The sequence below is a fragment of the Callospermophilus lateralis genome, chromosome 4 (genome assembly GCF_048772815.1).
Source record: "Callospermophilus lateralis isolate mCalLat2 chromosome 4, mCalLat2.hap1, whole genome shotgun sequence".
Taxonomy (NCBI): Eukaryota; Metazoa; Chordata; class Mammalia; order Rodentia; family Sciuridae; genus Callospermophilus; species Callospermophilus lateralis.
Window position 1 is genome coordinate 15218579 of NC_135308.1, and position 23928 is coordinate 15242506.

The window sequence follows — 23928 nt, forward strand, 5'->3', positions numbered from 1 at the left end:
AGCTTCAGAGCGGGACGTAAGTGCTGACTGCGCCCCGGGCTCTCCGCTGTTCTGAAACCTACCAAGGACGGAGACCCTCCAGGGCTTGAGCAGCAATCCGAGACGACCCCCATCCTTCCCCCAGCAGACGAAATGTTGGACTTGAAAGAGACTCAGGATCCTGAAGTCTGCTTTTTCTGAGCTCAGGCAAGGCCTTAAGCCAGGTTGGAGCCTTTGTGACTCACACACAAAAGGTATTTGCTCAACTAAAACCCCACGGAGCAGGATTCCTGTGTGTAGCCCCACCTGAGCAGGCGCTCTGGCCTGGCCACCTGCAGCCTGCCTCCTCCCTCCCCAGGAGCCCAAGGCCATGTGCAGGGTTAGGTGTGTCCTGACCTAACTCGTTCCTTCCTTGGTCCATGCTTTTTGTTCATTTTGTCTTCTTGTTTTAAAAATCTAGGCTACCAACCATAACAGAACCAAGAGCTTCCAATTCCACTCACTGCCTGGGCCCAACAGGACCCTCTGCTCACCCTCACCCAGCCCTGCCAGCTCGTGCCCTGCAAGCCAGCCCTTGATGCTGCTGCATGAACAGGCCCTGGACAGTCGGATGGGGGTGGTCTGCCCTCCCCTGGGGAAACACCCTCAGGGCACCGTCACCAGGAGGAAAGAGTCTGCTGAGGTTCACAAACCAGCCAGAAAAAGCTCCCGGCTTCCAGGGGCTTCCAGAGATCGATAGAACAAGCCTGTGGCCACGCTGTTGCACCAAGTGCTGGCGGATGTGTGGTGGCCCAGGAAAGATCGATAAGGCAAGGGCAGCAAGAGCACATAAATTACAAGAATCCACTTTGTCCAGGCCATCCTGGGGGCTCATGGAGGGCCAGGGACAGACTCCAGGGAACGAGTATGGCCCGCCTCCTTCAGGGACCCCTGCAGTCCCCCACAGAGGCCATCCTGTGTGTATGCGTAGGCCCGTGGTCACAGTTAGCATGGGAGGGTAGAGTTTGTCCGTCTGGTGTGACCCAGGGCCTTGGCATCTGGGGACAAAGGAAGAAAGACAAAGCTTGATACATCACACTGGGACTCCCTGGGCCCACTTCCCAGTAACAGGATGATATCTGCCACACTCTGACTCCATCCCTAGAATGCTGAGTGACATGTGACGGAGACTCCTGGGGTAAAAGGGAGGACTGTTAACAGCCAATACCACAGCTGTGTCGGGGAGCCTGCAGGCGATTCTGTTGTCCTTAAAAAAATAATAATAAAATAACTTTGCTTCCAAAAGCAAAACTTCAGGAGATTTGACTCAAAGGAAACACACGTACATATGTGTACACACACACACGTTTACACGCACCTATTTGAACCAGAATCAGAAACTCCAAACCTGAAGGTTCAGGGTGATAAACTCCTACATGATCTGAGACGCTCTGTCTCCAGCTCCAATCTTATCCCACACCCCATCCCCGAGTCACAACTTCCCCAAAACATTGGGGTTTTTATTTCCTTACATGTTCCAGCTTCCAACCTCAGGATGTTCTTTCAGCCCCGAATCCTCTGTTCTTGGTTCTTGCGTCTCCATTTCTACCCATCCCTCCATTCTCAGCTTAAATATCTCACTCCTCTACCTTCAACCAAGCACCCTTGGTTTCTGCTCTTACGGAGCCCCTACCTCCATTTTGAGCACGTATTAGTAACCATGTTATCTTCACCTGTCACAGGAGTCTATAAACTCCACGATAATGATAATGCCACCTATTTAATCATCCCCATATCTCAGTGTCTATTACAGTAGATGATCAATAAAAAGCTGATGAATGAATGAATGTCCACACGTTTTAAATCACGGAAATAAACTGGAGTCTTCAGAAGAGAGATACCACGAGACAGGGGGACCTTAAATGGTGGCATGACATCAGCAAACACTTCCATCGTACTTGCCGCATGCCACATACTGTCCCAAGCCCTTCATAATAGCCCAGTTCATCCACAGAGCAACCTATTCCAGAATTCTGCGGCTACCATGCCCACCTCTTGGCTGGGGAAACTGAGGCAAAGAGGGATCAGGTTTCCTCAAGGTCTCACACACTTGGTTGGTAAGGGGGGGAGCCTCTGTCTGCACAGAGAGGTGGGGTGGCTGGCCTGCATCTCACCCATCCCCCTGGGCTGGCTGAGGACACCCAGGGGGAGCCCCCAGGAGGAGGGAAGAAAACTTTCTTCAAACACACGAAGTGCTGACGGAGAAGTGGAAAGGCTGGGCTTGCCATGACCCAAGGCTGGAACCCACAACTGATGCAATACGCGGAAACAGAGATTAGCTCAATGTAATGGGGAGACCCTGTGATAACCAGATCTGTCTACCCATGGGGTGGACTGCCTTCCTAGGTAAAGGCTCTGAGCAGAGGCGAGGCACCAATCGGGCCCCACACAAGAGAGGTAGATGCTAAGTGGATGCGCTGATTGGAATGCTGATGTCCACTGCCCCTCTGATGATCTGTCCAGTTGATCTCCCACAGTTGGCCCATTTCCATTTATTGTGCTGAACAATGATAAATACTTTCAGCACCATGACCGTGCATCTCAATTGCCAATAAAAGATATCATTCATTTACTATTAATAAGGCAGCTTCTTCAAATTCTTTTTTTTTTTTACCGTGAAGCAGGTTCCAAAATTTTTTTAAATAATTAATTAAATGGCAAGACAGGTAAGTGGATTCATTTGAGAACAATTTACAAGAGGGTAAAGGTTTCCCAGTTAACTCATATCCAATCAGAAATTCAATTAACCAGGACAAACATCCTCCCAGCATCTCAGCTTACCCGGGTTCTCACGCTGAACCCCCCCGCCTCTGGTCTCTTGGCCACTCTGTTGGCGGGTGGTTAAATTCTGTATCAATTTACATGTTTGTTTACAAAATGCATCATAGACTAGAGAAAAAAACATCTAACTAGTCTAGCCTGTTGTTCCTTCGCTTCTAAAGTAATTTTGGGGGCGGGTGGAGAGAGAAAAGGGAAAGAAAAAGAAATAAAAAAGAAAATAAGAAAAAAAATAAAGGGGCTGGTGGGAGCGGCCAGAACACTGCAATTTTCCAACCATTTTCATCCAAATTGTCTGCAATTTCCCTGTGGCCCAGGCTCCAAATTACGAGTGAATGCTGCAGTAGCAATCCCGGCTGGAGCCCAAACACTGTCCCTATAATGACAGCCAGACCCACAACAGAACATGCAGACTCATATCCTGCCAAGGCAAAGTTCATGTTTGAAGTAGGGGCTGGATGAGAAAATAATGCCTGCCTCCCTCATCTCGCTCTCTTGCTTATAGAAACAGTCCTCGTCTAGCACCACAGTAATCTGAATCAGGGGCAGCCATTTCATGTATTACAAACTTCCCTCCTCCGTTCCTTCTCTTTCTATCACTTGACAGATGAGAAAACAGGCCCAGAGAGGTACAGTGACTTCCCTGAGGTCACACAGTGAGCTCCTATTTAGCAAGAAGGCTGAGACAAGAGGCTACCAATAATGTGTCTCCCTTGGCCTCCTCCTTTCTGACAAACAGAAGCAAGACCTTGAAGGGAGGACACATCTCTTTGCCAGAGCTCCTTACTTGTTCATGTGAGAAAAGGAGAAGTAGGACTTAGAAGAGAATTTAGGAAAATACAGTGTTCTTTACACATAGAATTCAACTCCAAGACCTGAGAGAATAAAATCCATCTAAAAATGAGAAAAAAAAGTCACATACCTAATGGGATGCAAATATCTTGAACCATTGTAAGTTCATTAAAATTCATAATGAGGCTGATAATTAAACACATAAATACATGGTGTGGCAGGCATTAAATCTAATTATTGCACCTCTGAAAATTGATTCATATGCATGTGATTATTAATTTGAGGTTGTCATTAATTACCAATGACAAGATCAATATGCAACTATTTCTAGGCTGGCCTGCACCTTGCTTGTCTGAGGAATGGGTCTATACTAAAATTTTGGTGTGATCGGTTTCCTGGGACAACCTGTTAGAAGCTCTGTCAAGAATATGTCTAAGAGAAAGAGTTCTGAGCTGTGGTTCTGAAGACTGGACTTTGCTACCACTGGGTGCCTGCACTAACTGATCTTTATGATTTCCTATTTCGATGTAAGATGTGATACCTGGGGATAATTTTTTTCTATACTAGAGACTAAACCCAGGGCCTTGCACATGCTAGGCAAGCGCTCCACCACTGAACTATAACCCTGCCCTTTTTATTTTGAGATGAGGTATCACAAAGTTGCCAAGGTTGACCTCGAACTTGCATCCTCCTGCCTCAGCCTCCCCAGTAGATGGAATTACAGGCATGTGCCACCATGTCTGACTTAACCTGTGAATAATCTTAATATCATCTGTTCTGCTTCAATCCTCTGACCCAGGAGTGAGCTCTGGGTGGGTTATTTAATCCTTCTGAATTTCTATTTCCTTACAAGATAAGGAAAAAAAAGGGTAAGAACATCACACATAGAGCATCCAGACAACAGTCAAGCATAGAGGAATCATTATTACCATTTACCACATTTTACCATCCTGTTTCCACGTGAAGGTGAAGTTTTATTTATAACAATAGCAAAAAAAAAATCCTATATATACTAAATGAAAATTATTATTATCCTTGTTCTGCTGACTGCTCAAGGTTGCTGGGTGGGTGGAGAATCGACAACAAATAATATATAAAAAGATTTTTTGCAAACTGAAAAACATGCTAGCAACTTCAGATGAACATCCTTATTCTACAGCGAGAAGATGGCAAATTTCAGGGGCCTAGGCTTCATGGTTTCTCTTTCTCAGCCAGGAACATCTCTCCCCTAGGGACCATGACTGGGTGGCATCTCTGCGGTCCCTGACAGGAGAGCAGGTCTGAGCCCAAAGTGTGTATGCATCAAAGCCAGCCTAACCCTGGGATGAGGTAAACCACTGGAAACAAGTGGACTTTAGGGGACAGGACTTTTAAATGCCTTTACTAAGTATGTTCTGGTAAGAAATTTATTCCTGGAAATTGAGAGAGGAACACAGCCATTTAAGTGCGGAAAGCCATCCACGCCAACGAATCAACGATTGTTCCCCAGACGAAGAGGACTCAAAGAGATGACAAGACGTTCAAGCGGCAGCTGGAGAACTCCAAAAGCAGCCCTGCCAGCATCCCAGTCTTGACAGGTGACTGTCAGCAGATGTCCCCCTGCCCACCTGAGGCTCGGCCATATGCTCCTTTAAACCCATCAGGAACCACGTGCCCCACTGGCAGCCCCTCGACCCCCATCCCGGTGGGCGCAGGAGCCAGGCTCCCAGCGCGGCGTTTCCGGAGGGCACGTGTCCAAGCTGACAGGCAGCCGTGCGCTCGAGGGCTTGGTGTTGCTCAATGATCAAATTGGCTCTCCTGAAGAACCCAGAGATTAATGAAGCCTCCCACTACCTCCCATCACCCCCTGCCTGCGAAAAGGCTGGCTTGATTGTTCACTTCAGGGGAGGAAAATGAGAGAGAAGTAAGATCACACCGAGCTCCAACACTCGTTCTAAATCATTTCCCCCAGACACAGCGCGCTGGGCTGCACAGGGCTCCCCGCCCCACAGAGGAGAAGCCCGGGACCCAACAGGTGCACCGTGCACTCCGCTCCGGGCTCCAAGAGTCCTGCAGCCTCTACCTCTGGGAGGAGTATATTGCTAGCAGGCTGGGCCTCGTTGGGCTTTTTGTTTTGTTTTCTCCTCCAAAAGAGTGCAAGACAACCCTTGCGACTGCTCTGCTCTGTGAGCAGTGGCCTGAACCTCTTTTCTTTGTGCCTTTTCACGGCTTGTTGCAGTTTATGCTTTGGAAAGCATTTCCCTTTTAATTGATATCAAGGGGCTTCTTGCTCCCGTAAAGTGACTCAGGATTGGCACTGCTCATTAAAAGACAGAATCGGAGGTGGGGTTGGGATGCAGCTAATTACATCAGGCTGGAGAAGTCTTGAGAAAGAGGGCAAGCGAAGGCTCCGCATCTGAGACCTCTGCAGATCGCCAAATTAAAAGAAAGCCTTCTGCGGATAAACAGGGTACAGCCGGGCCAGAGCACAGCTACCGGCAAGTGGAGACCCGGGCTGCTGCAGAGGCTTCTGCTGCCATTCGGAGTTCCCCAGGGTGGGGGTGGGGTGCACAAAGGGTCCCTCAACCTCCCAGCCCACCTCCTTACAGACATGCTTTGAAGTCAACACGGATGAACCCGGTGGACATTCTGCAGAATGTGAAATCCATTCCCATAAAGACACATACCACAGGATTCCACCGATATGAGGTCCCTGAAATAGCCAAACTCGTGGAAAAAGAATAGGTGGTTGCCAGGGGCTTCAGGGGGAAAAATGAGGAGTTGTTCTTCAACAGTATAAATTCTCAGTAATGGGAGGTTGAGGCAGAAGGATCCCTTGAGCCCATGAGTTCAAGAGCAGCCTGGGCAACATAGTGAGACCCCATCTGTTATGGTTTAGGTGTGTGGTGTCCCCCAAAAGCTCACATATGAGATAATGCGAGAGGGTTCAGAGGGAAATTGATCAGGTTTTAGAGCCTTAATCTAATCAGTAAATGGATCACCTGAAGGGATTGAGTGGTAACTGAAGGCAGGTGGGGTGTGGCTGGAGGAGGTGGGCATTGGAGGTATGGCTTTGGGGTATATATTTGTATCTGGACAGTGGGGTCTCTCTGCTTTCTGATCAGCATGTGAGCTGCTTTCCTCCACCACACTCTTCTGCCATGATATTCAGCCTCACCTTGAGCCCCAAAGAATGGAGACTGCTATTTATGAATTGAGACCTTGGAAACCATGAGCCTCCAAATAAACTTTTCCTCCTCTACAGTTGTTCTGGTCAGCGAACAAGCTGACTAAAACACCATCTCAGATAAATAAGTTCTTAGTAACACAAGAAGAATAAATTCTGGAATCTGCTGAATAGTGCCGCAGTCCGGCTGCAGCAAAATAACCGGGGGGTGACGAGCAACTTGTGTAGATTGATACAGCAGGAGTGGGAGCCGAGTATTGTAGGACAGGAGGGGTATATATACCTTACACACAGCTTATCTTAATTAGCATAAACTAGATACAGCAGTCAACCAATAAGGAATCTCCACACTTAATGGCTCGCTGGCGTTACTTCACAAACTACTCCCTCTGGCAAAATGCCAGGCGCCATCCAGCGTTGTTTACAGACCTTAACAGAATAGCATTGTGCTTATAGTTACCCATGCCATAGTGTACACTTAAAATCTCATCAAAAAGGTAGATCTGATGTTCAATGGTCTCAACATACATGAAAAAGAAGATCCTGGCAGGAGAAAATAAAGGCTTAGCACACTGTGGCCCACAAGGTAAATCTGATCCATGTGTTTTTGGTTTTTTTTTTTAATAGTTGGGGGGGATATAAAAAGAAGAAATAATTATCATGACATGTGAAATTGACATTTCAGTGCTATGTGCAATGTGTTCTTGGAACACGTATTATTTCCATATTTTCTGTGGCTGCTTTTGTGCAATCCTAGCAGAGTGCGGCACCTGCCACAGAGACTGGCTAGCCCACAAAGCCTAAAATACTTCCTGTATGGGCCTTTGCCCTGCCTGTTTGGTGAGGGGCAGTCAGTAGTTGTAAGTACAGACACTGCTTTGCACCTGGAGTTTGAACCTCTGGGAGGGGGAATCGCATATATCTCTGAGCACAGGCCTCCTCATTTGTAAAATGGATGTACACAAGATCTATTCTATGTATGTTGTTCTGAAAGTTAATGAGATAAGATATGTAGGAATTAAAAAATTGGCACCATACTTGAAGTAGAGGACATAATATTAACAGAATGAATCAAAGGATACGTGCACACACAGCCTTTATCAACGGTCTGCACATCTTACGTCATTCAATTTTGGTCCTCTATCTTCAAGAAGGATCCTTATCTCCCCAACCAACCTTGCCCCAAATGATACCCTCTCCTCTGAATGCCTTTCCTGTTTACCCAGGTGGGTAAACAGAATTGGGTAATTCTGCTCTGTTTTGTACCCTCGGAATTCCCTAATGTCAGTTCTCCTGGGTGTCTAGCTCATCTCCCTCCACACTGTGAGCGCAGTGCTATATTCCTCTGTTGTCTAGGAACCAGCTGAGAAGATACAAGTGTGGCATCCAGAAATGAGGACTGTCAAGTATGGTGGTCACACAATGTGCTGTGGGATCTCCAGCCTGGCTCCCACACGCAGTAAAGGCTTCAAGAGGAGGTAGGCCCGGAGCTAAGCATTCAACGTGCTGCCTGTGCAGATAGGAGTGGCAGAGAATATTGATCTCTGTCACAATAATGGGTGAGCCAAGGGCTGAAACTTTTCAGGAAGGGAGCAACTTCACTGGGGGAAGTTGGGAACTAGTGGCCAAAGAGTTAGGATGCTTAATGCCACAAATGATAGAAAGCTCAAACTAGGTGTTATGCTTTGGATGTGAGGTGTCTCCCAAATCCTCACGTGTGAGACAATGCAAGAGGGTTCAAAGGAGAAAAGATTGGGTTGTGAGAGTCTTAACCCAACCAGTGAATTGATCCCTCATGGGACTTACTGAGTGGTAACTGGAGGCAGGTGGGGTGTGGCTGGAGGAGGTGGTTCACTGGGGGTGTGGAGGAGAGTGGAGTCTCTCCCTCTCTGCTTCTTGATCACCATGATGGGAGCCGCTTCCCTCTACCACCCTCCCCGGCCACAATGTTCAGCCTCACCTCAAGCCCTGAGGAATGGAGCCGGCCTTCTATGGGCTAAGACCTCTGAAACCGTGAGCCTTCGAATAAACTTTTCCTCCTCTGTAACTGTGCTGGTCGGGACCTTTAGTCCAGCAGGAAAAAAACATACAAACAAACAAACTGACAAAACACTAGATAAAACCCAAGGAAAACATCAGCTAGCTAATTAAAATAGCCCTGAAATAGGACTCTAAACACAGTGAGACCTAGGGGGTTTCTCCGCCATCCCCTCCAATCCTATCTTACCTCGGGATAGCGCTTGTTTTCAGACCTGTTTCCCATTTAAGATTGAGATGGTTGACTGCACCCTCTGTGTTGGTAGCACTCTTGATTACTCCAAGAGATAGGAAGCAGGAAAAAAAATAAAAATAAAAACCTCCCTTCTCCTTTACTCCGATTGGGCCAATTCAGGTCACCTGTTCATTTCTGGGTCAATAGCAACCTGGTTTCCTTGAGCCATAGGAGAACTACTAAGACTGGCTTGGACTAATCAAGACCATACTCCTCCCAAGGCATAGGCTGCTTGGAGAAAAGAAGGATTCCTGAGTAAAACTGGGGTGTTGCTACCGAAGAAGAGAAAGAACTAGATGCTGAGTAGGCAGATAACACTCTCCACCACTGATACTAAATCAGTCAGGAAGGTGTACTGGAGTTAAGTGTGCATACCAGTGAATACTAAGCTCAGAATTTCAGATGATATCTGAAATAAAAAATGAAAAGAGTGGGTGCTTGTGCTTGCTCCCTGCCACAATCAGCTCTTGCACAGGTTTATAACAGCCTGCACAAACCTGGAAAAGGCCAGGCCAAAGCATGGAGAAGAGAAGACAAAAATAAATGGCTGTAACCCAGATTTCACTTTGACTTTCTGTGCAGCACAGACAAAAAAAAAAAAAAAAAAAAAAACCTGTCTACAGGGCTTCACTGAGCATCCTTGCTGTTGGCCCCAAACACATCTTCAGTCTTTTAATTACTATTGCCCAGGAAGATAACTCTTCTTGGTTTCCTCTCTACTGGTGCTTACTGAGAATAACACACTCTATTTTTTATTTTTTATTTTTTTAAGAAATGACAGAAATATTCCTGGTGCTTCAGTTAAGTAATTAAGATCTGCTGTGGGAACACCAAGGAACCCCATAAAATGGCTGCGTGGCTTGGTAAATGAATTACTTAGTGTTTAATTACTAAAAATTACTATCAATTACTAAATGTTACTGCAAATTACTTGCAGAATAGACACATTTGTTTGTGGCTATTAATGATTTCAATTACTCCTCATAGGTAATTGGTTTCTGCATGCAGACGGGCACCAACTGTCGAGGAAGTGCTCAGCGCTATCTGCTGCTCATCTTTTGGCTTCTGAGCTGAAATCTTAAACCCTGGAGCCACATTTTCTCCAAGTTATCTGCTACTTACATGGCTTCCCTTGGGACTCTCAGGGCTGCAGAGGACCATGGAGATTCTTTCAGGATGCAGAGGAGGAAGTGGGACCCCCTGTAGTCTGTGGTTACTCTAAGCCACACAACTAACGTTCCAGTATGGGTGAACATCAGAAGCACACTGCTAAGCAAAAGAAGCCAATCACGAAAGACCACAGATTGCATGATCCACTTTATATGAAATGTCCAGAATGGGAAAATTCATAAAAACCATAATTTAGTGGTTGCCTAAAGCTGGGGTGGGGCAGTTTATTTGAGGAGTTATAGTGATGGTTGTACAGCTCTGGAAATATAATTTTAAGAAAACATTGAATTATACACTTTAATTTGGTGTGCTTTATGGCATATAAATTGTATCTCAATAAAACTGTTTAAATGAGTATTTTTAATTGTACAATTAGATGATGGAAGGGCTGCATGTAGGAGCTGATGCTCCTGACTGCCACTGTATCATTCTTTCCCTGGACCATCTTTGCACAGCCACCAGTCTTGCTGGAACAGGTAACTCATTGAAGAAGACAACTGCTAAGAGCCATTGCTTGAAATTGGTCTTATTTATGAAGGGCTCACTTCCAGCTATTTGTGCATTATTAAGAGGGCATAAACTATGTTCATTAAAGTAGCATAAAATGCAATACTAAAATGCTCTTAATAACTGAAAACCAAATAAAATAATGTCTTTGCTTGGGTTCCCCTGGCAATACAGAACTTGTGACAAGGGCTTAGTCAGCAGTAAGGATCCTAAGGAATGTGATGGAGGGAATGGGAAGAGGCATAGGGGGAAGGAGAGAAGGTCAATCCCAGGATGTGTTACTGAGCTGACTCAATAATCGTGAAGATCTGGGATATAATTCCTCAGGGACCACTAAAAGGTTGTGTCTTTCAGAATTGCCCAAGATATGGAGAGCGAGATTTTCATGCACTGGTTCCTGACCCACTGGTGGAAGATTTCCCCAAGAAACTTACTAACTCCAGATAAGTCTTTGAGCTAGCCCAGCCAAGCAAGATCCCACAGCATCCTCCAAAATAGAGACAGAGAGAAGTCCAGGGGAAGAAATCAAGAGACAGGGCCTGAGGCTCAGGTAGGCTCTGATCAAGCCACACGTGCATGCAACCTGCTGTCACGCAATTTGCAGAGCCAAAAGGTAAGTGTAGAGGGTACAAGATGGAGCATCAGAGATGTCCCATACAAAATACATTATAATAGAAACAGACAATCCGTCAACAGCTCTAACAAAAAAAAAAAATGTAAGAAAAGCTGAAATGGGACAAAACTCTAGTACAAAAATCCCCTTCTGTCTTAAAGATACCAGTGTTTTACGGAATTCCAGCACCCTGGGAGAATGGTACAGTGGCCAAAGTCCCTGCTGATCCTTCTTTGAAAATGAAGACTTCTACATTCTTTCAACACTTAGCTATTATCTGACCCATCTTATTCCCTGGAAACCTTTCTTTACTTGGGAAAACCCCATACCACCTGTGCACTTTCTTCTTGCCTGACTCTTTGATTCCAATTACACCATCTCATCTTCCTAGAATATTCCTCCCTCCTTCCCCATCTCTCTCCCTAGACAGAGCTGAATAATTAGAGCTAGCATTGTTGAGGTTTCTGGGTTTCACGCACTGTTGTAGGGGCTTTATTTGTCTGATCTCCTTTAATCCTCCTCATAAGCCAATTAGGGAGGTACTCCAATACATCCTGCATTACAGGACACTGTGGCACTTAGAGGTGAAGCCACTTTTCCAAGATCACATAGGTGGTCTCAGCCCCAGAGTCTGACTTCAGACCTTGCACTGCCTCATAGATGGTGGGGGTCAAGGGAGCAACTGAATGCTTGAGCAAAGTTTAGTGCAAGGATTATTTGACACGATTAGGAGCAAGATTAAGTGAATCCAGTAAGAGATTATAACATGCATCAGCATTACAACCTATTATCCCATGGAGCAGAGGAGAAGATGACCCGGAGGAGAGCTGTAGGAGTGGGTAGCCCTCAGGGAGCCGTGATCTTGCACAGAGAAGCTGGCCCCTGCTGATCAGCAGGCCAGAAGACAACCCAAGGAAGCAATATCCTCACCTCTCTCTCATTGGCTGAGCCCAACTGGAAATCAGAGGGCAAAAGATAAGTTGGCACAGTCCCTAAAGGTCACTGCTTGTTCCTGGACTGAGAGGAGGAGAAAGGAGGAGAAGGTCTGGGGTCCAGATGGGTAAGACACAGCATGAAATCTAAGCTAAGATTCAAGCACAGCTCTGATTCTGACTTTTCAGTGCTTTTCCTCAGGGGCTTAGACTTGTTTTGTCCTTGGGCAAAGGGGACAGCTGCCCAATCCTGCATCCAACTAACAGAAACCAAATCTAAAATAGGAGCAGGTGCAGAACCTGTCAAGACCATCCCTGGTTGACATCATCAAATGTTCTCCTCCCCAACAGGTGAAGCCAGCCATGCCCCAGTTGCTTCTCCCAACACACAGGCTTGCCTTTGAAGATTTCACTCACTCTAATGACCACAGAGAGTCCTGGTGAGACATCTCTTTTGATAATGAGGCTGACCACAAAACCTGTATTGGGCATACATAACAGTTCTCAAGTCTTTTCTAACAAGCACAGAAGAGGACTTCTAAGTCTTGACTCTACAGAACTAATGTAAATAGTTCCAAGATGAAAAGGTTTGAAAGAATTTCTTCTTCCATATATCTTAATATCATATGAACATTTCTGTTCTGACTGAAATGAGTCAAATGTGGAAGAAATGAAAGAGCAACCTGACCACCCATGGTTTTTCTCTGAGCTCCAGAAATCTCCAATAGATCAATGGCAAGCAGTCACCATTCACATTTACCTGTTCTACATTTATCCAACTGATACCACATACCAGGCCCTGTGCTCAGTATTTAACCGGCAGTGACTGCTGGAGCCCTCCCAGCAACTCTAAGAACGGAGTGCCCTTTGGATCCTATTTTAAGAGCAAGAAAACTGAGACATACGTTGATTAAATAAGAACCATCTTCTACGTTCTGTTACTGGATAAGAGTACAGGGGAGTTTGGCCCAGGATGGTGGGAATTTGAGTTGAGGACCAGAAGAAAGGCAAGGAAGGGGGCCCAGTGAAGGGGAAAGCCCGGGGAGAAGCCAGACTTGGTAGATGCCTACAGGATGGAGGATCTAGGCAGCTGGGAGAGAGAAGTCAGCAGCGTGAGGGCACATGGGGGGGGGGGGTGGCGACCTTTCTGTTCTCTCCCGGGGGGCCCACACCCCTATGTACCTGTCTCTGCCTCACATTCTCCTGGCATCCCTGGTGACTGTCTCTCCTGCCTGTCGGAGCCCTGACCAGTCACAGATTACACACTTCCTGCTCCCCGCAGGCTCCTGCTGCTGGGCTGTAAATAGCCTGTTTGAAAAGTAATTGCATGTTTGGGGCTGGTGCTTGCCATCTGTAATTGCTCATTCTTTCCCCAGCCGCTTTCTCTCTTCCTGTTTCCAGGTTTGTTTCCCAGGAAGGGAACCCAGGAGCCTTCCAGGCAAGTGACTGGAGGAGATAATGAGGCCCGCTGGGCCACACAATTCAACCAGACTCTTCTGACCAGGGCACCAGTCTGCGCAGACTATCTGCCTTAAGCAACAGGGCAGGAAAGCCAGAGTGGACCTCTTTCTTCCTGGGAGAGTCTCTGAGCAGACTGGACTGACCACAAGATGTCGGGCCAGGTCTAGGGCTTGGGGACTGTCCTCCGGCTAGCACATGGGGTAACAGAAGCCAATTCTCTAATGATGTCTGTCTACTACCCGATTCCCAGTCCCTTACTTCCCTTAAGTCCCTAGATCTCAAGTAATCAGGATTAATTTTCTGAAACCCTATTGTGTGCAAGGTGACCCTAAGTGCTCGTTTTTAAAAAGTTCTCCACAAGTTTAGGCAGAGTAGAGGCCCATGGGGCTATTTGCTCAGGCCCTACACCTTGCATTTCTGTTTTCATGTGCCGTTACCTCTCTTGGCCTGCTTCTGTACAGAGAGACCCTGAGAAATGGGCTCTGAGCCTAGGCAACCAGAGAAGACATTTGGGTTGTATCCACAGGAGGGTCTGGTAAGGTAACCCACTGCTACATTGAAACCTGGCCTCCAGATCGGCCAGCTGGGCTGGCCAGGACAGAAGTTTCCACTGCTGTCACAGCTGCACCCAGGGCTAGAATGTGTCCACAGGCACTACCAGAACTCATTGTTGTTGCTGCTTTTCCTCACTAGCTCCTGGGAAAATCTAGGGCAGGTGTGTTTGACCACACTTGCAGAGCAGGATGGGAAATGCAAATGTGTGCCACTTTCAGATTCCATAGCAGAAGAAAGACTCTAAGTCCCAGAGGCTCGATAAAATGATATAGAATTCCCTGGGTGTGGAAAGTGGAGTTAATGCTGGACAGCTAAAATAAAACGGCAAATGTCTAACATTTACCTTCTTTTAAACCCAAAACAGCCTGGTGTGTTAGATGTTACAAATCCCTATTAGCCTCAGTTTCTTTCTCTGCAAAATCTGGGGGTCAAGGTCACACAAGATATGGTAGAGAAGGATTCAAACTCAGCCACTTTTTTTAAGAAAATTAATTTTATTGTGTATATATAAGGTACCCAGCATGATATCATAAGATACATATATAGTAAAGCAGTTGCCCTGCAGAAACGAATTATCATATCCATTGTCTCAGGCAGTCCCCCATCCCTCCACCCCTTGGTAAGAGCAGCTATATTCTCTTCATTTAGTGAAAGTCCTGAATATGATCCACTGTTATCAAGTGTGGTCTTCATGTGACGCATTAGATCTTCCAACTTGCTCATCCTGAATATCTACCTGCTTCCTTGTACCCTCTTGCTATGTGTCTCTGCTTCCTGTCCATCTCCCTGACCCCGGTAACCAGGATTTTATCCTCTTCTTTTTTTTTTTTTTTTCTAGTTTCCACATATAAATGAAACTATGCAATATTTTCCTTTCTGTGTCTGGCTCATTTCACTTACATGACGTCCTCCTGGTCAAGACGACCCCCCATGGCCACTCCTGCCTCACCCATAACTTCATGCTGCCTTCCCTTTGGTTCCTTCCCCTTCGTCCCTTCCCCAGCGTACTGCCTGCCCAGAGGGTCCATTCCCTAATATTTTCCCTGTTGCTCCAGAATGAGTGGCCCAGGAACCCTGAAAGCAAATACCACCCACCAGGAGATCACAGGGTGTCCCCATCTCCCCAAGGTCACAGGAGGTGTGAGTCTCAGAGGTGCTCACAGATTATACACATGCCCTTGGGTTTCTTTGTGAGGCACCCTGTTCCCCCCGATGCTTTAGGAGGGCTGTTTCTTTGCCATTCATCCTGGTCTCTGCAATATGTAAGTTCTGTGGCTAAGGTTCATATAACTGGGAGTGTATTTATAGCAGTCCATACTCTTTCCTAGGAAAATATTGATTTTCTAACAACAGAATGACTGTAGAGCCATTAAATCAGCCTAGTCTATCATAAACTCCAGGATTAACCAAAGGGTACTTTCACCTTTCCTTTTATTCTCTCACGAGCAGAGGCGAGGAGATGCCTCACATCGGCAGATAGAATCAGAGTCTGTGTGCTTGGTTTGGATAACCACTGCTATCCCCCATCCCCATTGCTGGGTAACTAATTAACCCACATGCTCTTAATTTTAAAGGTTGACTGATGGAGTTGAGGAAAGCTGAGTTGTATGGAAGGAATCTGAGAGCTCACAATGTGTCCTCACGCAGGGTGCAGGAGGAAAGGGGGAGTGGATTATTCTAGCACTGGTGCCTGCCCTCCAGTCCCTGCCCAGAACCAGAGGACGCGGGAGCTCATTATCCGCCTGTTAAAGTCTTAGTTAGAGGAGTAGTCAGCGAGGTGAGGATTTTCTTTTTTTCCTTTTTTGGGAAGATCTCTATCTTTCTTCTTTATTGATTGCTTGCTTTTCGTTTTATATCCTTTCTCCCTTGCCTGAAATGAGAAAAATGAGCCCTTGCCACGGGCTTTAAACTTTACACCCAGACAATATCTCCCCCTTATCTAATGCCAGGCAAGAAGCTTCAGCCCAAAGGACCCTGGGTAATGCTACGACAGATTATGTCATAAAATGGAGAGATAAGCAAAAGAACCAATCTAGGAGACGCTGCAAAATTTACCTTTCCACCGCCCTGCGCTCCCCTTTAGAAGCAGCTTTAAATCAATCTGTCTTTGCCATAAATTCTCTTTCGAAAATTTGATAACAAGTGCAATATTTTCCTTGGCGATTGGGTTCTAACAAGATGGAGGTTGGGGTGGGGAGCCAGCAGGGTTTAGCAAAGTAATAAAATGCCATGATTGATCCTGGTCCGTGGGGTTGCTTGGAATTACCGCTATTTTGGGCTGGTAAGCATAATCCAGGCTAGTCATAAATTTTGTTCCTTCCAGTAGACAGTCGAGTCTGTATTGATCTCGATTTGTTGTTCTATTCTCATGTAATTGCTCCCTGTGATTAAGACTCCAGGTTGGGAAGTGATTCTGACTGGGCGAAAAGAGGAAAGGGATAACCACAGGACCATGGATCCCGAGCCTGGGAGATGGAAATCAGTTGCTCTGGGGGCTTAGAGATCCTGGGGCCAGGCTGCCAGCAAACTCAGGTCAGCTGTGGTCTCAGGGTTCCTGGATGTGCCAATCCACCCCTGCTTCCATGGCTATAGTACTCCATGTGCTCAAGGGGGGCACGTCCAGGTGTTGTGCATTTATGGTGAGATCCCTTTGACACATTATGTTGGGGGCCTCCTCCATGATACCAGAATGCAGTGGGTAAGACCTGTCACCTACTTTACATAGGAAGACTGAGACACAGTGGCTGTGATCTGCTCCAGTATTATATATACCACACCGAGTTATCCTCAGCCCAAATCACCCAGATACTCAGCCTTTCGTGCCCAAGTAGGAGTCTGGCTCAGAACCATGAGAAGTGAGGTCTCCCAAGTCCCAGAGTTGGAGCCTGGGTACCCTGGGCTACCCAGCTTTGAAATCACGGTTTGTACCCACATACCTGAACAAAATGCACTGGCTGTGAAACTTAGAAAAAGTAGCCTTACCTCTTTAAGCTTCAGTCTCCTGTTTGCAAATTAGCAATAAGAATATAACTGACCTCATTTGGTTTCTGTGAAGATTTCAGTGAGCCAACACAGGAAGATGTTTGGCCTAAAAATATTATTTTCTTAGACTTTCAGTTTCCAATACAGAAACCTGTGGTACAGAGATATTCCACACTTTCTAAGCAACGGAAGCTTTTATGGTGCAAGGAAACATGTATTTAGATATCATGGGATATATTATATGGACCCTAGGAAGCTGCTTTAAAATAAGGCTCTGTACCTTTAAATAGGAACTCAAATAGATTTCCTAGCACTGCACTGCCAAACATCAGTTCAACTTTATTTAGTTCCAGTCTTTTCAGAGATGGGAATGGGAATTCCTCACTCCATGAACTCAATGATATTGCAGCTAAATCATCTGTATGTGATTCGCCTGTCTGGTGGTGAGGCCATTTGACTACATATTTTAAAGAAAATATTTCTCGAACCCAGAGTGATTTTCCCCTTCTACCTTCCCTTTCTCGAGCTTGGAGATTGACTGAGGGGATGGCAGAGATGGGAGCTGTCAAGCCAGAAACTTGGCAGGACCATCTCTTCCTTGCCACTTCTCTCCTCCTGTTCCCAGCCTGCGAGAAGGGAACTGCCGTTGGGATGCTGGGCATCTGATCCAATAGCAAGGGGACACTGGCTCCGTAGCTCAGCCTTCCTCTTTCCTCCTGCTCCTACCCTCAGCCCCCAGCTCCCACCCCCCCACCCCCAGTCCTTGCTCAGGACAGGACCTGCCTTTAGCTAAGGAGGAGAGATGGAGTCAGATGATTGGGGTTCCAAAGCTGACTCACATAAGCTATGACACTAAGCTTAGGGCAACTTACCTGAACTCTCCATGCCTTGGTTTCTTCTATCCAATGAGAACAGTAACACCTTGAATTCCTATTCCATAGGGCTGGTTTGAATACTAACGCTGTATTTGAAATGCCTGGAGCACCGTAGGCCTCACTAAAGGCCAACTGACATCATTTTCATTTTTACCATTAACCTAATCTCTTGTTTAGCTTAAAGCAGCATTTTTCCTATAAACATTTATTGAAGTAACATGTGCCTAGTATCATACTATTAGGAATACACCGATGAATAAACACTCTGCTTCCCGTTGGTGGTGGTGAAAGAGGAAAATTACTGAACTGGAATGAAATATGCTAAATGTTCCACTAACACCATGGATGGAGATGGTGGGGCAGTGGTCAATTCTCAGTGGCTTGAGAATGCAGGGAAAAGAAAATTAGAAGCAGCCTGCACAGGCTTCCATTACACAATGCCACACACTGCGTACTTAAACAACAGAAATTTATTTTCTCGCTGTTCTGGAGGCTGGAAGTCTGAGTCAAATTGCCAGCAAGGTTGGGGTCTGTGGCTCAGTGCTCAGCTCACAGATGGCCACCTTCTCACTGTGTCTTCACATGGCAGAGAAAAGGAAGCAGAAAGCTCTCTGGTGTTTCTTGCAGTAAGGGCACGAATAGCTCAGATTAGGGCCTACTCTCATGACCTCATCTATACCTAATCACTCCCAAAAGACCCATTTCCTAATACCATCACATTAGGGATTTGGGCTTCAACATGAGTTTTGAGGGTCACACATATTCAGTCTTTGCCATGGGGCTTGAAAGATGAGCACTATTTTACCAGGTGAAAGCCAGGCCTCATGCAGGAAACCCAGGGCATGTTCAGGACATGCAGGAAGCCCAGTGGGGCTGGAGCTCGGAGAGTGAGGGGCAGAGCTGGAGAAAGCAGATGGATCCAGGCAGCAAAGAGCCGTGAGGAGTAAGTAGCAGATGATGGAATTTGGCAAGTGCTTTAAACTAAGCAAAACCACGACGAAATCTGTGGTTTATAAAGATCACTTTGTAAACTGTGCAGAGGGTGGTAGGATGGAAGCCACTTAGGGAGCTTTGCCGGAGTCCAGGGAAGAGAGGAGAAGAGCCTTCACCAGAGAGGAGTGAGCACGGGATGGAGAAGGAGCAGATGTCCAAAGTAGAGAGGATGGTGTCTGGACTCCCAGCTGGTGCAACCGAGCAAAATGCCACCCGCCAAACTGACAAAGAGGGAGGGCTGCGTTTGGGGAGGAGGATATCGACCATATGTGCTTCTGGAGGTGCAGATTTAGGAAGAGATGTGGGCTTGAGACTGGGGAGTCAGAATAGAGGAAGTAACAGAGGAAGCCCTGGAGATGCAGCAAAGCACCCGGGAAGAGGGACAGAGTGTGGCTCTGTAGGACAAGAAGCTGAGGAGAACATCTGAGGAGGACCAGAAAAGATACAGTGACAAAGAGACCCCAAGGAATGGCCAGGGGAATAACAGGAAAATACAAGGGAAATGGCTTTATGGAGCCAGAGGAGGGAGTGGCCCACGGTATCAAATGGGGGAGATGCACATAGTGTGAGTCACCGCAAGCAGCATGCGAGCTGGGGAGAAGCCTTGGGCTTGGACAAAGAGCAGGGCTCTGGGGTGCTGGCAGGAGCTGTTTCAGGGCAGCGTGGGAGAGGAAGTCAGACCACAACAGACCAAGGGGAGAACGGGGCTAAGAGAGACAGGGAGGAAAAGAAGAAGACTCAAGAACATGGATTAATCAAAGGACTTAAAATCAGCACACTACGGTGAGGCAGCTGCATCAGTGTTTAGAGCAACTCAATTCACAGTAGCTAGATGATGGAACCAACCTGGATGCCCTTCAACAGATGAATGGATAAGGAAATTATGGTATATATATACACAATGGAATATACTCAGCCTCAAAGAAGAACGAAATTATGGCATTTTCCCATACATGGGTGGAGCTGGAGAATATCATGCTAAGTGAAATAAGCCAATCCCAAAGAATCAAAGGCCAAACGTCTTCTCTGATATGGGGATGCTAATTCACAGTAGGAGGGGGTGGCTAGGGAAGAACAGAGGTTCCTTGGATTTGACAGAGGGCAGAGAAGGGAGGGGAGCAGGTATGAGGGTGAAAGGATAGTAGAACGAGTTGGACATTGTGGCCCAACGTGCATATATGACTACACGATTGGTGTGATTCTATATCATGTACAACCAGAAGGACGAGAAGTTATACTCCATTGACATCTGATGTGTCAAATGCATCCTCTTGTCATGTAGAACATTAGAACAAATTAAAAAAATAAAAGAAGAACGTGGGTTAAGGAACGTGAATGCCCATTGTGTGCCTCTCCCAGGGACACACATTTGTCATCAACTAGTTTTTCCAGCTGGCCCTTTGGACAGGTGAATAATTTCTGAAAAGAAAGAAATTTAGAGGAAATATTCCAATTGCACTTCCCCTCCTCTGGAAAGAATTGCAAAGCGTGTGGCGTTTTTTCTTGCTACCATGCCTGACGGCGGGGATGGTGGAAGGGCGTGCCTGCAGAGAGCTTTGGAGTTCGGGGACTTGGAGGCCCAGGGTGTGAGAACAGCAGACCTTTCCCCCTTTGTGTCATCTATCATTTGGGAAATTGGTTAAACAGACAGATCCTTGCCTCCTCTCTGGATATTTTTACTCAGGACATCTAGAGTGGGGCCTAGGGGGTTGACACTTTTAAAAGTTCTTGATATCTTAGTAGCTAGACAGACTTGGGAACTGCATGGATGTGACCCCCTCGTTTTAAACATAGCCTGGATGTGGCAGGGCCTCGTGTGGTGTGATCTGTATCACAGTGTCCCCCACTAACCTCTGGGGAAGGCTGGGGCTTGCAGCAGAGGTTTCACTCTTCAAGTGGGCGACTCCGCACCTTGAGGGACAAGATGGTGATGTTCCTTGAGCAATACTCCGTAAGACCACCAGGAAGACCTTCCCAGAGCCTCAGGTCAGACCACAAACTGACCCTCTGGAGTTAGTGATGGTGAGCAGGTTGATTCCAAGAACCATGTGTGAGGAAGGAGCCCCACAGTAGCCCTTGCCTCTCCCACTTCTCAGTCCCCTATCTCCTTGCCCAGTCACCACATTTTGCCTTGACCTCCCTGCTCCAACTCAGACCAGAATGAGGAAGTCTGGTCTTCTCCCTCCCAGGTGCAGCGGACTCCAGTGGCTTAGCAGAGGAGCCTTGCTCTGCATAGGCCTCGCTCTCCACAGGAAGACTGTGGTCTCAAGCACGAAGGAGACCTGGGTTCCCCAGTTCTAGACCGACTCCACCCCAGCAAGGGCTGCACCTAATGTTTTTCACCGATTACCCACAAAGCAAAAGCACCTCCCTGAAGTCAGCATGACTTCATCTTGATGACCCAGCACCACCTCACCGTTTTCCCTCCACATTTGTGAATTATGCATCCATGGACTCAACCGACTGTGGATCAAAAATATTTGAAAAAACAATGGATCAGTATTGAACAGGCACACACATTTTTTTTCTTAGCTTTATTCTCTAAACAATACGGAATAATGATTATTTACACAGCACTTACAGTGTATTAGGTACTACACATAATCTAGAGTCGATTTAAAATAGGCAGGTTGGAGCTGGGGTTGTGGCTCAGTAGCAGAGTGCTCGCCCAGCAAGTGCGAGGCCCTGGGTTCGATCCTCAGCACCCCATAAAAATAAATAAAATAAAGGTATTGTGTCCAACTACAACTAAAAAATAAATTTAAAAAAATAATAAATAAAGTATGCAGGAACTAGGTTATATGCAAATACCATACCATTTGATATAAAGGACTTGAGTACATATGAAATTTGTTATCTGTGGGGAGTCCTGGAACCAATCCTCCAGGGATACCAAAGGATCACTGTATATCATTCCAATTAATGGGGCTATGACCTGCTCCTTGTGAAACTATAACCTAATAATATTCTGTATGCAAAAAGCTGACTGCCTACAACAACTGTGAAGGGGCTATTTTGATTATCCAGTGGTGATGGGTCCTGTTAAAGTACCTCAAGCACATAAATCTCTACTCCAGTGTGGGCACAGGGTCTCTGTTCACTGGGCCATACATGAATGAGAAGTCCGTCAATGCTTAGGTTGTGCAAGTCACCCCAGGTCACACGGCTCACCCCAGCTGGCCTGACTTCCAGACTCCGCATCTCCGAGGGCCCTTGACCGATGGTTTGTCTTCCCTAGTGTTGACACAAGCCAGACAGGAGGCAGAGGGAATGCAAGTAGAAGTTCTGAGTCAGATCCTCCAACCAAATCAGAGGACCTGCTTCGCTCAGGGCAGCCCAGCCCAGTCAGCCTCAGAAACCATAGAGGGGCAGGCAGCAGAGCCCCCTCCTTCTAACTGAAAAGCCACAGCCTGTCAATGCTTCTTTGCTGGGCTCCTCAGTGAAGGCTCTGGGCAAGCTGTAGACAGACACTGGCCCAAGGTCAATCCGGACATCAAGAGGAAAGAGCAAAACCAGGCATAACCTGGACTCTGCTCAAAACCAACTGCTATCAACATCTATTCCAGGGATATAAACATTTGTTCACAAAAAAATCTTGTACATGGATGTTTGTAGCAATGTTATTTATAATAGTCAGGAACTGGAAATCACCCAAATGTCTTTCAACGGGTGAGTGGATAAACAAACTGTGGTACATCTATCCCACAGAGGAGGACTCGGCAATAAATAGGAATAACGTGTGGGTAACAGGCAACCGTGAGCAGCTTGGATGGATCTGGAGGGAATTACAAGTGAAAAGAAAAGCAGTCCCCAAAGGTTACCCACTCTGCAATTCCATTCCTATAGCATTCTTGAGATAACAGCATCATGGATTTGGAGAGTGACTGCCAAAGGTCGGAGGTCAGTCAGAAGCTGCTGAGGTTATAAAAAGACAACCCACAAAAGATCCTTGACACCACAGAACTGTTCTGCTTCTTAACCATGGCGCTGGTCACACAAACCTATCGCATGATCAAACTGCATAGCACTAAACACACACAGGCGAGAGTGAAATGGTGACATTTGAATAAGTCGGTGGATTATTATATCGATGGCAATTTCCTGGTTATAAAACTGTATTACAGTGATACAAGATGGTACCATTGGGAGAAATGGAGTGAAGGCCACACAAGATCTCTGTAATACAGTCAGCCCTCCATGTCTGTGTGTTCTATATCTGTTGGTTAGAAATAATAGAGAAAAAAAATCCAGAAAGTTTCAAAATGCAAAACTTGAATTCACAACATGCCAAGTACTTCACAGGAATGAAGTGATGGGTAGGCTTCACAGTAGGTATTTTAGTAATCTAGAGATAACTCAAACTATACAGGGGATCTATGTATGTTATTAGAAAATAAAATGCCATTATATATAAGGAACTTGATCGTTCCTGATATTGGAGGTAAACAGAACCCATCCCCCTTGCATACCAAGGGGCACTATATTTCTCACAGCCGCATGCCCATAAACAAGTATCTCAAAACAAAAAGTTCAGAAGACTCTATTGGTCCCTTGGCTTTAGACTGGAATTCGTTGTTTGCTTCCAAAAAAATATAGAGTATGGAAAGGAAAAAAGTTAAGAACTCTATAGTGAAGCAATCTGGTGGACGCCACGTCAGCAGGTGATGCAGGTCAGCATTGCCAACGAGAGCCGCGTGGGTCAGGGACCCGCCGCAATCAGGGCACGTCACCTCCCAGGTGTTCTTTCCCAAAGCTCATAAGCCCAGTTTAATCGTAAAAAAACATGAGGCAAGACCAATTGAAGGACATTCTAC